At 43.7% G+C, this 14,971-nt stretch overlaps 1 protein-coding gene across 1 annotated transcript in view; it reads left to right on the top strand.

Annotated features, from left to right (window-relative positions):
• Window positions 1–14,971, top strand: part of cox16 (cytochrome c oxidase assembly factor COX16) — a 78,082-nt gene that overhangs the window by 46,225 nt on the left and 16,886 nt on the right. The window lies entirely within an intron of this gene.

Genomic DNA, 14,971 nt, shown 5'->3' with positions numbered 1-14,971 from the left:
TGTTTTACACCTCCTCTCTCCAAGGACCCAAATAGCTCTTCCAGGTGAGACAAAAATTCACATGCACCGCGTTCAACTTTGTCTACTGCATTTGGTGCTCCAGGAGTGAGACCAAACGCAGCCTATCCAACCATTTTGCAGAGCACCTGTGTACTGACCACAGTTGCCATCCCGAACTCTATGAGGGATGCGAATTCAATTCTATTCCCTATGCTGACAGTGACCTGTCCATTGTCAGACTTCTCCATAGGCAGGTCGAGGCCCAAATGCAAATAGGAGGCACATGACGTCATCTTGCATGGTCTTGAACTTTAAATTTGCTATTTTAAATAACCCTCCGTTACGCTTGCCCCACTATATCTTACGCTTGGTTCTTGCTCTCGCTCATATCCTCTGTGTCAATTCTCCTTTCTCCACATACTTTCCACCACCCACTACACACACAGTTCACCCTCAAGCTTCCACCCAACCTCCCCATCTGGTTCTTGTTCTATCTGCCGTTCACCTCTCCCTTCCATATTACCTTACTTACTTGGTTTCTGGCGCAGCTCACATTTCTTGTCCTGCTTATCACCCTCCAAGCAGTCTCCACTTTCCTTTCCCTCACCTGGCTCCATCTGCCTCTTTTCGTCTTTTTTTGTCGGCTTCCACCTATCATCCACCTGTTTCTGTGTCCCAGCTCCATCTACCCATCATCCACTACCCCTAAGATAGACAGAAAAGGCTGGAGTAACTCAGCGGGACAGGCACTATCTCTGGAGAGAAGGGATGTGTCTATCTTCGGTGTAAACCAGCATCTGCAGACTTTTCCTATCCATTACCCCTCCCTGGTTCACCCGTCACCTCTAACCAATGTCTCACCAATTCCCTCTCTCTTTATACCATGATCTCACCAAAACACTCTCAGTCCTGATGCTAGGTTTCGCCCTGAAACATGGACCACTCTCTCATCCTCGTGCACCTCGAACCGTTGAGTTCATCAGCAGATTGTTTGTTGCTGTTGGATTGATTGGGGTAATGGCTCTGACATTTAGTTGAGGGACAGAATGCATTGGGAATAGATTAATTTACAGACCAGTGAGGCAGACACTGTGGTACCCCTTCGGGGTGGTGCTACTTGCAGCATTATTCTTGGTGCATATCAATTACTTGGAATTGGGTTTGTTCTGATGTTTGTTAATGAAGCGGCTTATAAACATGGTACTAAGGAAAGGAGGTCCCAATGTAAAATCCATTGACACAGAAAGTAAAATGGGTAAATATGTTGCAAATAACACGTATTGTGTAGATTTGCAGCAAAGAATCCAGGCAGTTGTCCACCATCATTGTTTTGTCCTGACTGTTCTGGATAAATAGATGCCACTATTGGCCATGAATTCGGATATATTTCACTTAGTCTTTGGAAGAGTATTTAAATTTAATGTGGGAAATATATAAAAACAATAGCTTTATTTGATTTCCTGAGAGCTAAAGGATAAAAACTACAGAATACAAGGCAGCCTCAGAAAAGAAGGATGTACCTTTAGAGTTGAGATGAGGAGGATTTTTTGTAGCTCAGAGGGTGGTGAATCTGGGGAATTCATTACCCCTGACGGCTGTGGAGGCCAAGACAATGGACATTTTTAATGCAAAGATTGATAGGTTCTTGATTAGGAATGGTGTCAAAGGTTATGAGCAGAAGGCAGGAGAATGGGATTGAGAGGGAAAGATAGAATAGCGGAGCATACTCTGGGCTGAAAGGCTATTTCTGCTCCTATGTCTTATGGTAAATGTTCCTTTTATAGTTTCTAGATTTTATATTGATAAATCTCATTTGACTTTATTCATTTTAAACTCAGAGTTTCCTTTTACAAAACGTATTACATGGTATTTTCAGACTATTGCCCCTGCCATGGAAAAGGTTGTAAAAGTAGCAGACTGCTTTGGATGCAACTAATAACAAAGTGTTAACCATTCAGCAGTAAATATATAAATTTAAAATTAAAGTGAAACCATCTGTGGCAATCTACTGGGGGCATTAGTGACGCAACTCAAAGTCAATGATGTCAAATGGAGCATATGATTCTACATTTCATATTCTAAGTGCTTGCATCTAAAATATGCATGCTTTTATTGTACATTATATGCAGTTGATTAGCCAGAATATTTTGACATCTTGACCCTCTCCTTGCCCCACATTTAAAAAGAAACTTGTTCAGGATTAAGTAAACCGGAAATTCTGGAAACATTCGGCAGGTTTGGCAGGATGTCATAGAATTCTATAGCAAGGAAACAGGTCTTTCGGTCCATCTCGTCCATTCCATTCAAGTTGTCCACCTGACCCATTTGCCTCCATCTTGCACATGTCCCTCTAAACCTTTCTTATCTCTGTACTTGTTCAAATATCTTTTAAGCTTGTAATTGTTCCTCTTCCTCTGGAGGTTCATCACCCTCACTGTGGAAAAAGTTGCCTTTTAAATCGCTTTAAAATCTTTCCCTTCTCACCTTAAACCTATGCCCTCTAGTCTGAGACTCTCCAACCCTGGGAAAAATACTGACAATTCACCTTATCCATAGCCCTCAAGATTTTATATTCCACTTCTAGGTCGCCCTTCAATCTCCTACGCTGTAAGGAAAAATGACTCCGCTTTATCCAGTTTCTTTGTATAACTCAGGCCCTCATGTCCTGGGAACACTTGGGAATTTTTTTTGCACCTTTTCCAGTTTGATGAGATATTTGATGACACCTAGAGCCTGGTGACCGGAAATGTACATAATACTCAAAATGTAATCTCAATAATGACTTGTACAGTTGGGCATGATGTTCCAACTCCTGTGTGCAGTGTGCTGTCCAAAGAGGCTGAGTGTGTCAAATGCCTTTTTTGCCATCCTCTCCACCAGTGTCTTCACTTTCAGGGAACTGTGCACTTGTACTCTGTTCCACAACGCTCTCTAGGCCCTTGCTCATTTATTGTGCAAGTCCTGCCCAGTTTTAACAAACCAAAGCACATCACCTTGGATGTGTCTGTGTAAAATTCCACCTGTCATTCTTTGGCTCACTTCCCTAGTTGATCTAGGTCCTATTGTAGTCTTAGATAACCCTCTTCACTGTCCATTCTAGCGCCAATTTTGGTGTCATCTGCAAGTTTGTGAACCATGTTAATAACATAGTCAAGCAATTTTTTAATATAGATGACAAACAGTGGACACGGCACCAGTTCCTGCAGCACGCTGCTGATCAAAGGTACCCTCTGTTACCATTCTCTGATTCTGTCACCAATGCAATTTTGAATCCAGTTTGCTAGCTCACCCTGGATCCCACGTGATCTGATCTGATCTTTTAGACTAGCCATGTACCCATTGCCACCCATTGCCCTGCTGTCTTCAATCCTCTGTCACCACATCAAAGAAAAAAATTAATGAGATACGATTTCCCAAGCACCAAGTCTTGCTGATAGTTCCTCATCAGTCTTTGCCTTTCCAAATGTTGGTACATCCAGACCCTCAGAATCCTCTCTAGTAACTCTCTCACCTTTCAAATTAGGCTCACAGTGAAATGGGGTGGCATGGTGGCACAGCGGTAGAATTGCTGCCTTACAGGTTTGATCCTGATTACGGGTGCTGTCTGTATGGAATTTGTACGATCTCACTGTGACCACGTGGGTTTTTCCCTTGTTACTCCGGTTTCCTCCCACACTCCAAAGACGTACAGTACAGGTTTGTAGGTTAATTTAGCTTCAGTTAAAATTGTAAATTATGTCTGGTGTGTAGGATGGTGTTAGTTTACGAGGATTGCTGGCTGGCATGGACTCGGTGGGCCGAAGGGCCTGTTCTGCGCTGTATCTCTAAACTAAAACTAAACACTGGCCTGTGGTTCCCTGGCTTCTCCTTGTAGCCGTTTGTAAATAAATCCTTTGTTGGATGTGTGGAAAGCGAAACAGAGACATTTTTGGGTCAGATTTCCAGTATCTGCAGTTTATTTATGTTTCAAATGATGCTTTGAAGATAGAGCTCCAGGCCTAGAACTCAAATAGGTTGAAGCTCTCATCTAACATTGAAATACTTGCTTTATTGGAAGCTCTGCTTTAAATATATAACTGAGGTTTGGTTTAGTTTAGTTTACGGAAACAGGCCCTTTGGCCCACTGTCCTCGCCGCCCAACGTGCACTTGCATTATCCTGCACACGAGGGAACAATTTACAATTTTACCAAAGCCAATTAACATGCAAATCTATTGATCTTTGGAGTGTGGGTTGAAACTGAGTACCCGGAGAAGGTCAATAGACAATAGACAATAGACAATAGACAATAGGTGCAGGAGTAGGCCATTCAGCCCTTCGAGCCAGCACCGCCATTCAATGCGATCATGGCTGATCACTCTCAATCAGTACCCCGTTCCTGCCTTCTCCCCATACCCCCTAACTCCGCTATCCTTAAGAGCTCTATCCAGCTCTCTCTTGAAAGCATCCAACGAACTGGCCTCCACTGCCTTCTGAGGCAGAGAATTCCACACCTTCACCACCCTCTGACTGAAAAAGTTCTTCCTCATCTCCGTTCTAAATGGCCTACCCCTTATTCTTAAACTGTGGCCCCTTGTTCTGGACTCCCCCAACATTGGGAACATGTTATCTGCCTCTAATGTGTCCAATCCCCTAATTATCTTATATGTTTCAATAAGATCCCCCCTCATCCTTCTAAATTCCAGTGTATACAAGCCCAATCGCTCCAGCCTTTCAACATACGACAGTCCCGCCATTCCGGGAATTAACCTAGTGAACCTAGGCTGCACGCCCTCCATAGCAAGAATATCCTTCCTCAAATTTGGAGACCAAAACTGCACACATTACTCCAGGTGCGGTCTCACCAGGGTCCGGTACAACTGTAGAAGGACCTCTTTGCTCCTATACTCAACTCCTCTTGTTACGAAGGCCAACATTCCATTGGCTTTCTTCACTGCCTGCTGTACCTGCATGCTTCCTTTCATTGACTGATGCACTAGGACACCCAGATCTCGTTGAACTACCCCTCCTCCTAACTTGACACCATTCAGATAATAATCTGCCTTTCTATTCTTGCTTCCAAAGTGAATAACCTCACACTTATCTACATTAAACTGCATCTGCCATGTATCCGCCCACTCACACAACCTGTCCAAGTCACCCTGCAGCCTTATTGCATCTTCCTCACAATTCACACTACCCCCCAACTTAGTATCATCTGCAAATTTGCTAATGGTACTTTTAATCCCTTCGTCTAAGTCCACGGAGAGAATGTACAAACTCCGTACAGAACATACAAGTCATAGTCAGGATCAAACCCAAGTCTCTAGCGCTGTAAAGCAACAACTCTATCACTGCACCACCCTTCACTAATCTACCTATTCTGTTGGATCAGCTTAACGTTATGGTTTCCATTGTTATAGTCAAAGAGGGCACACAGTTCTCCAATTTAACATTCCTCATTCAATCAAGGCAATGTTCGTGTGCACACACACAGCTTTATCATCTCTTTCACTCATACTTTCAAACACATCTCCTGTATATAAAGTCAAATGGAAGTGACTCCAAAAGGTGAGGTTGAATCCACTTCATAGCTTTGACATCTTTGTCCTCATAAAGTTCTGTAAAGCTCTGGTGCGTAGGATCTATATACTAAAACTCTTGTTTGTTTGTTTGTTCCTGTACTACAGCCAAAATGGTACTTGATAATGCAACAATTTTTGGCCCACCTTATTCACCGTTGTTGCTTTGGTGCAAATGGAAGAAGTTTCATTGAAATCGGAGTTATATTTTTTAAGTTATTCACATTTTAAAGTTTAAATCTATCTCCTAGGGAGGGAGAGAGGGAGGGGAGAGGGAGGGAGAGAGGGAGGGGAGAGGGAGGGAGGGGGAGGGAGGAGGGAGGATAAGGGGGTTGAGGGGGATAGAGTGGGGGGGGGTGGGAGAGGAAGGGATTAGGGGAGGGGGTGGGGGAGAGGGGGAGAGAGGGGGAGGGGGGAGGAGAGGGTGCTGCACCAATGCAGGAGAGGTTTGGGCCCACTTGGTCTAGTATGTTCATAAATTCTAGGAGCAGAATTAGGCCATTGAGCCCATCAAGTCTCATCTGCAATTCAATCATGGCTGGTCTATATTTCCCTCTCAACTCCATTCTCCTGCCTTCTCCCCATAACCCCTGACACCCTAACTAATCAAGAATCTGTCAATCTCCACTTTAAAAATATCCATTGACGGCCTCCACAGCCGTCTGTGGCAGTGAATTCTACGGATTCACCACCCTCTAACTAAAGAAATTCCACTTCATCTTTCTGAAGGAACATCCTTTTATTCTGAGACTATGGCCGCTGGCCCTAGACTGTCCCACTAGTGGAAACATCCTCTCCACATTCACTCGACCCAGGCCTTTCACTTGGTTTCTTTTGGTGGCTCCTTGAAAAAAATTGAGGATATTGAAGTTTTTGGTCAGGTGGGAAGTAGTGTTGGAGATTGCAAAGAGGGAGGGGGCCATACGAGAGCGAGGAGTGAGAGGTGTGAGAGAAGAAAATGTAGGCTGGTCTATAATGGGATCTGAAATGAGCTTAAAAGGGAGCTCTGTTGGAGAGAAGCAATAACAAAAATGACAGTGACATCTGATGTCTAAGTGATTTGAATGTAAAACAAAGTTGCCATGATAAAATAAAACTCATTGCATAATTTGTCTTCTCAAGTGTCTCAAATGATCAGTTTGGTCTTTCCCTCCAATCATCATCTTCCACACACTCCTTACCTCCCAAAAAAATGTAAATGTTGTTGGTGTCGTGAAGGCACCAAATCACTTCAGGGATCCTGTTGACATTTCACTATCCCAGCTTTTTAAAGTTTAATAATGGTTGTAGAATTCTTGATGTAATTGGATGCCAATCATTTTATTCTCTCAATTTGACACATGCTGAAAAAAACCCAGATTTTAATGTTTTGCATGCCATAAAGTCTTTAATATGAAGCATCTTCTGTCATATGCAGAAGTGGAATAGGCAATGTTTTTACGGATGCCATCTCAATAGCTACTTTCATTCCAATAGATTTCTGTCAGAGTGGCAAAAATTATTTCCATTCCTACCCCCTTTTTGAAGTGGCTTCGCTGAATATGAAATCTGTGCCTCTGTAGTCTGCTTCCTTCTGATCCTGCAGCCGTGTGATCAAGGGAAGATGTGAGGTGCTAACTTGTGTGCCCACAGTACCACAACTGGAGTGAGAGTGGTAATACAAATATAACTAAAAGGAAACAATATTCAAAGAATTCAAAAGTTGCATCAATACAAAAAAGTTGCACACAAATGACCAAAAACTGGAGCAATGTGATGCCAGTGAGGTATAGTCCCACAGAGTTGAATTCATAATGATATACACTGATGAGCCAAAACATTATGACCACTGACAGGTGAAACAAATAACATTGATTATCTTGTTACAATGGCACCTGTCAAGGGGTGGGATATACTCGGCAAAAAGTGAACAGTCAGTTCTTGAAGTTGATGTGTTGGATGCAGGAGAAATAGGCATAAGTAAAGACCTGAGCGACTTTGACAAGGGCCAAATTGTATGGCCAGACGACTGGGTCAGAGCATCTCTGAAACGGCAAGGCTTGTCGGGTGCTCCCGGTCAGCAGTGGTGACAGTGGTCCGAGGAGGGACAAACCATATCGTACGTTTAAAATTTCTCAATAGCTCATAATTTCAATGAATTGTTGTGTAGGGAAGCACATCGATCAAGGAATTCCAGAATCGATGGGAGGAAAGGTCAGAACATTTTACAACAGCTGAGAAAGAAATGTAAACTTGTGCAAGGAGTATGGATGTGGGGGTGGGAAATACTTTTGGTTGTTCGTTACACCAAGGCTTTTCGATAAACACTTGAAGAGGCAGGTGAATAAAGATCTTGTCCTTCACTTCAAAAGATATTTTAATGCACTGCTCCTTTAATGCACTGCTCCTTCATTTGTACTGAAGATTCATTTTAGATTCATAGTCATGCAGTAGCATGAAACAGGCCCTTTGGCCCAACCTGCCCATGCAGACCAAGATGCTGCATCTACACTAGTCCCACCTGCCCGCATTTGGCCCATATCCCTCCAAACCTTTCCTATCCATGTACTTGTCCAAATATATTTTAAATGTTGTTATGGTAGATATTTTATGCTGCATTTGGACGTTGAGCTCATACTTCTAACTCTGAGAAAGATATTTTATTAGTAGAGGTAAGATATCTCCTGATATTTCCAACGTCATCTTATTATAAGATCATAAAATCATACGTGATAGTAGAATTAGGCCATTCGGCCCGTCAAGTTTATTCCGTTATTCAATCATGGCTGAATTATCTCTCCCTCCTAACCCCATTCTCCTGCCTTCCCATAACCTCTGACGCCCTTGGAAGAAAAGTTAGGATAGCAATGCACTTTTATTTTATGTAAGTTGGGGACATCTGACATAATCCAGCAATAACTGTTTAATAATTTTACAATAGCCTCCATTAAAATGACATTGCTTCATTCCACAGCTTTATTGGGACAAAGTTTTGCTCTAAATATACCTGGACCAGCACTGCGATGTGGAGAATGTGAGCCTAATTTTAAAAACTCACTTATGGTTCCATAATGTATGAGTTATCTTGCCAGCAAGTGTAGATATTTATCAAATTTATGGTTGTGACTCTGTGGGCCAAAGGGCCTGTTTCCACGCTGTATCTGTAAACTAAACTAAACTAAACTGTGTAGGAAAGAACTGCAGATGCTGGTTCAGACGGAAGAAAGGTCTCAACCCGAAAAGTCGACCATTCATGCCTGTCCTGTCCTGCTGTGTTACTCCAGCTTTCTGTGTCTACCCTCTGTTTCCAAATACACAGGACAAGATGTTAGAAATCCAAAGTGCCAAATGTCAACTTGCTCCCGGTGGTAATGGGAGGCTTATGCACTCACCTATTCTCCTCCGATGTTGAGAAAGGCTAGGCAGGCACGTCATTGGGGTTATCAAGTGGGCACCTACTTTCATCGACATTTCGCTGATTGGATCCACGACGTCTCCAGTAGGCTCAGCAGTGCATTCTGGCGTCCCAGAACCACCCCCCTCTGCATCTGCCTAGCCGGCTTATTTGGGAGACCAGATGGGGTCTTTCCTCTTCAGCTAAACTAAACTGGTATTTTCAGGAACAAGAACAGGTTGGTCATCAGCCATTGGGCTCTTGAACCACACTGCACAACCCCACCTACAACCCTAACTCAGCAATAAACTATTATAGACTTTGTATAGTGTGCACTACATACATAATAGCATGCACTATGACAGTCTGGTCATCTCGTATTATTGATAATTTAATGTATCATTGATATATATTTATTCGTTGTTTTGCGTTATTGTGCTTGCAGCAAGATAGAATTTAATTATTCCATTCCAGGTGCGTATGTCAATAAAATACTCTTGACTTAACGAGATGAGATCCCCTATAATTGCTATCTTGTTATTTTTTTGCATTTCAGTAATTTGCCAACATATTTTCTCGTCTATCTCCCTCCGACCTGGGGTTCAGTTGTACAACTGAGGTAGAGCAGCCATTATTTAACAGAATGGCAAAATAGGCCTCTTCCCGTTCTGATGTTTTCAAGTTGTCTGATGAGTTCTGACATTGTGTCACTCAGACACAAAGCCATGCACAGTAATGGACTAAAAATAATGAGCTCATACAGAGCTATTTTTGCATATTTTACTGAGAAATCTTCAGGAATGTGACAATTATTTGTAATGCCATTTCCATCATAAATTCTCAACAGCATACTATTCATTATATTCTGAATCAAGATTTTTAAGTTGTAGAAAAGTCATATTCAATCTAATCTAAACAACTTGCATATATATAGACGTAGATGGCTGGAGTAACTCAGTAGGTCAGGCAGGATCTCTGGAGAACATGGATAGGTGATGCTTTGGATCGGTATTCGTCAGACTGATTGCGGAGGGTGGGGAAGAAAGGTGGAAGAGAGGAGAGGGAGGCAAAGCCTGGCAAGTGATAGGTGGGTACAAGTGAGGGAGGGGGGGGGGGGATTGAAAGGCAGATGGTTGCATACAAATCGGAGATAAAAAGACAAAAGTTGTGAGAAAAGGATCAAAGAGTTGTGAATTGTGAAACCAGAGTTTCGTCGTCGTGACTATCTCTCGAGGTCAAGGATGATGGTCTACGTTCCGAAGAACGAAGACGCCTGTGCGTGTGTTTGTTTAACGCGTACTTGATGTTGCACTCCAAGAAGCACACGGTCCATCACAAATCAATCAACTAATTCCAATGGCAGGGGAACCAAGACGATTGGAGCTGATAGATCTGTTGCCGCCTTCATCAGCCTTCACAGCCGTTGAGTTCAAGATAACTTAATCCGCCTGGTCCGCCGTTGACGTCTTGCAGGTTCGATCGTTCTTAGTCTGGACCCTCATCCTCAACCGTACCACCATGGGTGGCCCTACCAGAAGCTAGTGCTGCTCACGGCATTGCTCTCGGAATCATGGGGGCACGCAAGCCTCTTCACCACAACAAGGTGAACAATCCGAAGAGGACCGATTTTAATATGTCTGAAGAAGGGTTTTGACCCAAAACGTCACCCAATCGTTCTCTCCAGAGATGCTGCCTGTCCCGCTGAGTTACTCCAGCATTTTGTGTCTATCTATATTGCACTGGCTTCACAATTCACAACTCTTGTATCCTTAGAGAAACTGCATATTCAATCGCATAGCTTTCCTTTCTGCTCTTGAGTTAGCAACTTCAAATTCCTGCGTGCTAACATCTTGGATGACTTATTTATCGATGTAACCACAAAGAAAGGCCCGCCAATTCCCCTACTTTAGAAGTTCAAAGAAACTTGCAATGTCACTGAACACCCTATCAAACCAATACAATGCACTGTCGAAAGTGTCATGGATGATTGCATCGTGGCACGGTACGGCAATTCCAATGAACAGGAGCAAGTGGCTGCAGAGAGCGATGGGCTCAACCCGTTCCATCATAAGCAGAGCCCTTTCCTCCATCGAAAGCATCTACATGAGGCGCTGCTTCAAGAAGGCGGCATCCTTCATTGAGGATCCCACCATCTGGGGATCTTTGTCTCGCTGCTACCATGGGAAGGAAGGTACAGCAGCATTTAGTCCCGCACCACCAGGTTCAGGAACAGCTACTTCCAACTGACCTGCGCAACCCCATGTGTAGGTAGGAACTGCAGATGCTGGTTTAAACCGAAGATAGACACAAAAAGCAGGAGTAACTCAGCGGGTCAGACAGCATCTCCGGAGAGAAGAAAGTGTCACCCATTCCTTCTCTCCAGAGATGCTGCCTGTCCCGCTGAGTCTACCTGCACAACCCTATTGCTATTTCCAACGGAACGCTGAACCAACTCTTGCACTACCATTTATTTTTCTGTTTTGTGTACTTTTGCACTAATATCTTTTATTTTGCACGATATTTTCCTTTACACTCTTTTTTATTGAATATGTATAATTTATGTATTTGTGTATTTGGCTGAGCCTATGTGCCTGGGATGCTGCTGCAAGCAGTGTTTCATTGTACCCGTACCTCAACATCCCTGTCCATGTGACAATAAACTGAAGTTGATAGTGGTCGCACGAAGCATCCTTTTCACTTACCTTGCTTTAATGAATCATAGTTTGGGGTCAAATGAGTCAGTGGTAGAGTTGCTGCCTTACAGCGCCAGTGACCCTGGTTCGATCCTGACTACAGGTATTACGTGTATGGAGTTTGTACATTCTCCCTATGACTGCGTGGGTTTTCTCTGGGTGCGCTAGTTTCCACCCACATTCCAAAGACGTGCAGGTTTCCAAGCTAATTGGCTTCTTGTCGTGTTGAATGTCGACACCAGACACACAATGGTTTTTGAATAGTTCTTCCAGATATTTTTTTTAATTCCTGGGACCCGAAGAATTGTTTGCCACAGAAGGCTGTGGAAGCCAAGTCAGTGGATATTTTTTAAGGCAGAGATAGATAGATTCTTGATTATACAGGTGTCAGATGTTATGGGGAGAAGGCAGGAGAATGGGGTTAGGAGGGAGAGATAGTTCAGCCATGATTGAATGACGGATTAGACTTGGTGGGCCGAATGGCCTAATTCTACTGCTATCACTTATGACCTTATAACCCATCATTTCAGCTGTAGGTTTTGCATTTCTAGATTTAGAAGTATGTACAATGGGTGTGCTTACTGATAATAGAAGTAATATATATACACCCAAATTTGGGATTAAGTTGTAGATGATACCTTTAATAGAGTTGGGGAACACACGGATTGTCTTCGTCAGCATACAGTCTTTCACTCACTTGCTGATGAAGTCAGTCACGGCATTACTCATTCAGGCTGCAGTGGTCCCAGCCTGAAAGGTCTGAGATAAGGAAAAACTTTTTCAGTCGGAGAATTGTGAATCTGTGGAATTCTCTGCCACAGAAGGCAGTGAGGCCAATTCACTGCATGTTTTCATGAGAAAGTTAGATGCAGCTAGATTAGGGCTAACGGAATCAAGGGATATGGGGGGAAAAGCAGGAACAGGGTACTGATTCTGGATGATCAACCATGATCGTATTGAATGGTGCTGCTGGCTTGAAGGGCTGAATGGCCTACTCCTGCACCTACTTTCCATGTTTAATCCATACTAGACCAAGTGGACCTGTTGGGCCTAAACCTCTCCTGTATTGGTGCAGCACACTCCCCTCTCCCCTCGATCAGGTCGATTTTTAACACTGCAAATTGTTTTGATAAAACAATCTGATGCCTGAAAGGTTCAACAGACTGATGGGGCAGTGCCTGTGCTGCAATATTCTGATTTGTTCCAAATATTGGCAGCTTTGTGATGTAGAACTGTTACTGACTTGAGATTATCTTTGCTCCTTTCAGTTCGGTTGGCACATTGTAGCTGTAATCAAAAGGTCTCTGTCACTGATTTTGTTTCACAACCATCGAAAGCAGTTGACTTTTCCTTTGCTATCTTTGAAGAATTTAATTTCTAAATCTAGCACTTTCATTCATCAATGTCGGAGTGCAAGGCAGTAGAATGATATCCACCCCACTCACTCGCGTCCCACTGCTTTCAGTCATAAGAGGCCTGTTCACACAGTAGAATGAAAAAATAAAATCCAAAGATCCAAGCTGGGAAGGAGAATCAATGGTACTTTATTGTCACGTGTACCAAAGTACTGTGAAATTCCATTTTTGCTTACAGTTCAATGCCAACCCTGCTATAAATCAGGCACAATCATACTAAGTATAAGAGTATAAGATAGGAGACCACATTGAGTCCCTACACAAGAGTCGCCACATTTTAGGCGCCATCTTGTACACTTCAAGTCTGAATTTTTAAAAAAGAATTTAGAGTCTTAGCTTGGCCATAAAGACCTGTTGTCCTGGCAGCGGCACTGTGTCAGAGTTGTAGGGGTCTTCCTGAATAGGAAATATGTCGAGGTTCTCCTCCACTGCTCCGTGCCATGTCCGTTCTGCACGCCCGGGTACTTGGAGCAGCGTCCGATCTAATCGAGCCCCAGGCTGCTGCAGGGCCTCCAGCGGCCCACTCTGCCGACTTAGCCACTCCGATGCCCCCTTGATATCAGATGGTGAACACACTGTCTCTCGCCTCACACTGCCACTGCTCAGCCTCCGTACCCAGAGGCGCCTCCTGTAGCCGACCCAGAGCCCCTCTGAGGGCACGGGAGCTGAGCCCCCTGCCCGCTCACCGGCATCATTCTGTTCCTCAATCGGTCACCTCCATCTTGAAAGATGGTTTAGACCAATGGTTTTCAACCTTTTGTAATGGAGTGACACACTGTCACTTGACGTGTTGTATGGGCCACATCAAGTAGCCTCCTGGTTCTCCACTTAAATATGTATCTGATGTTGTATCTACTGCAGCAGTGTGCCGATTGCGGCACGGGTTAAGAACTCGCCTCGCACGCCACTGCTCAGCTCCATGCCCAAGGGCACCCTCTGCAAGCAACCCAGAGTGGCTCTGAGGGCATGATAGGTAAGTCCCCAGCTCGATCAGCGACATCGTTCTATTCCTCTGTCTACCAACGCCTCCATCTTGAAGGACCAATCTTTTTTATGGCATGTTTTAATAATTCATCCAGGAGCCTCATACAATTAATTACTTACATTATAGACAATAGACAATAGACAATGGGTGCAGGAGTAGGCCATTCGGGCCTTCGAGCCAGCACCGCCATTCTCTGTGATCATGGCTGATCATCCACAATCAGTACCCTGTTCCTGCCTTCTCCCCATATCCTTTGACTCCGCTATCTTTAAGAACTCTATCTAACTCTCTTGAAAGCATCCAGAGAATCGGCCTCCACTGCCTTCTGATGCAGAGAATTCCACAAATTCACAACTCTCTGGGTGAAAAAGTTTTTCCTCATCTCCATTCTAAATGGCCTACCCCTTTTTCTTAAATTATGGCCCTTGGTTCTGCACTCCCCCAACATCGGGAACATGTTTCCTGCCATGGCTTGTCCAATCCCTTAATAATCTTATATGTTTCAATAAGATCCCCTCTCATCCTTCTAAATTTCAGTGTATACAAGTCCAGTTGCTCCATTTGTTCAACATAGTCCAGCCATCCCGGAAATTAACCTTGTGATCCTACGCTGCACTCCCTCAATAGCAAGAATGTCCTTCCTCAAATTTGGAGACCAAAATTGCACACAATACTCCAGGTGTGGTCTCACCAGGGCCCTGTACAACTGCAGAAGGACCTCTTTGCTCCTATGCTCAACACCTCTCGTTATGAAGGCCAATATGCCATTAACTTTCTTCACTGCCTGCTGTACCTGCATGCTTACTTTCAGTGACTGATGTACAAGGATACCCAGATCTCGTTGTACTTCCCCTTTTCCTAACTTGACATCATTCAGATAATAATCTGTCTTCCTGTTCTTGCCACCAAAGTGGATAACCATACATGTATCCAGATTAAACTGCA

The sequence above is a fragment of the Rhinoraja longicauda genome, chromosome 10, assembly GCF_053455715.1.
Source record: "Rhinoraja longicauda isolate Sanriku21f chromosome 10, sRhiLon1.1, whole genome shotgun sequence".
Taxonomy (NCBI): domain Eukaryota; kingdom Metazoa; phylum Chordata; class Chondrichthyes; order Rajiformes; family Arhynchobatidae; genus Rhinoraja; species Rhinoraja longicauda.
Note: the sequence above shows the minus strand (reverse complement) of the source record. Positions and strands in the feature narration are given on the sequence as shown.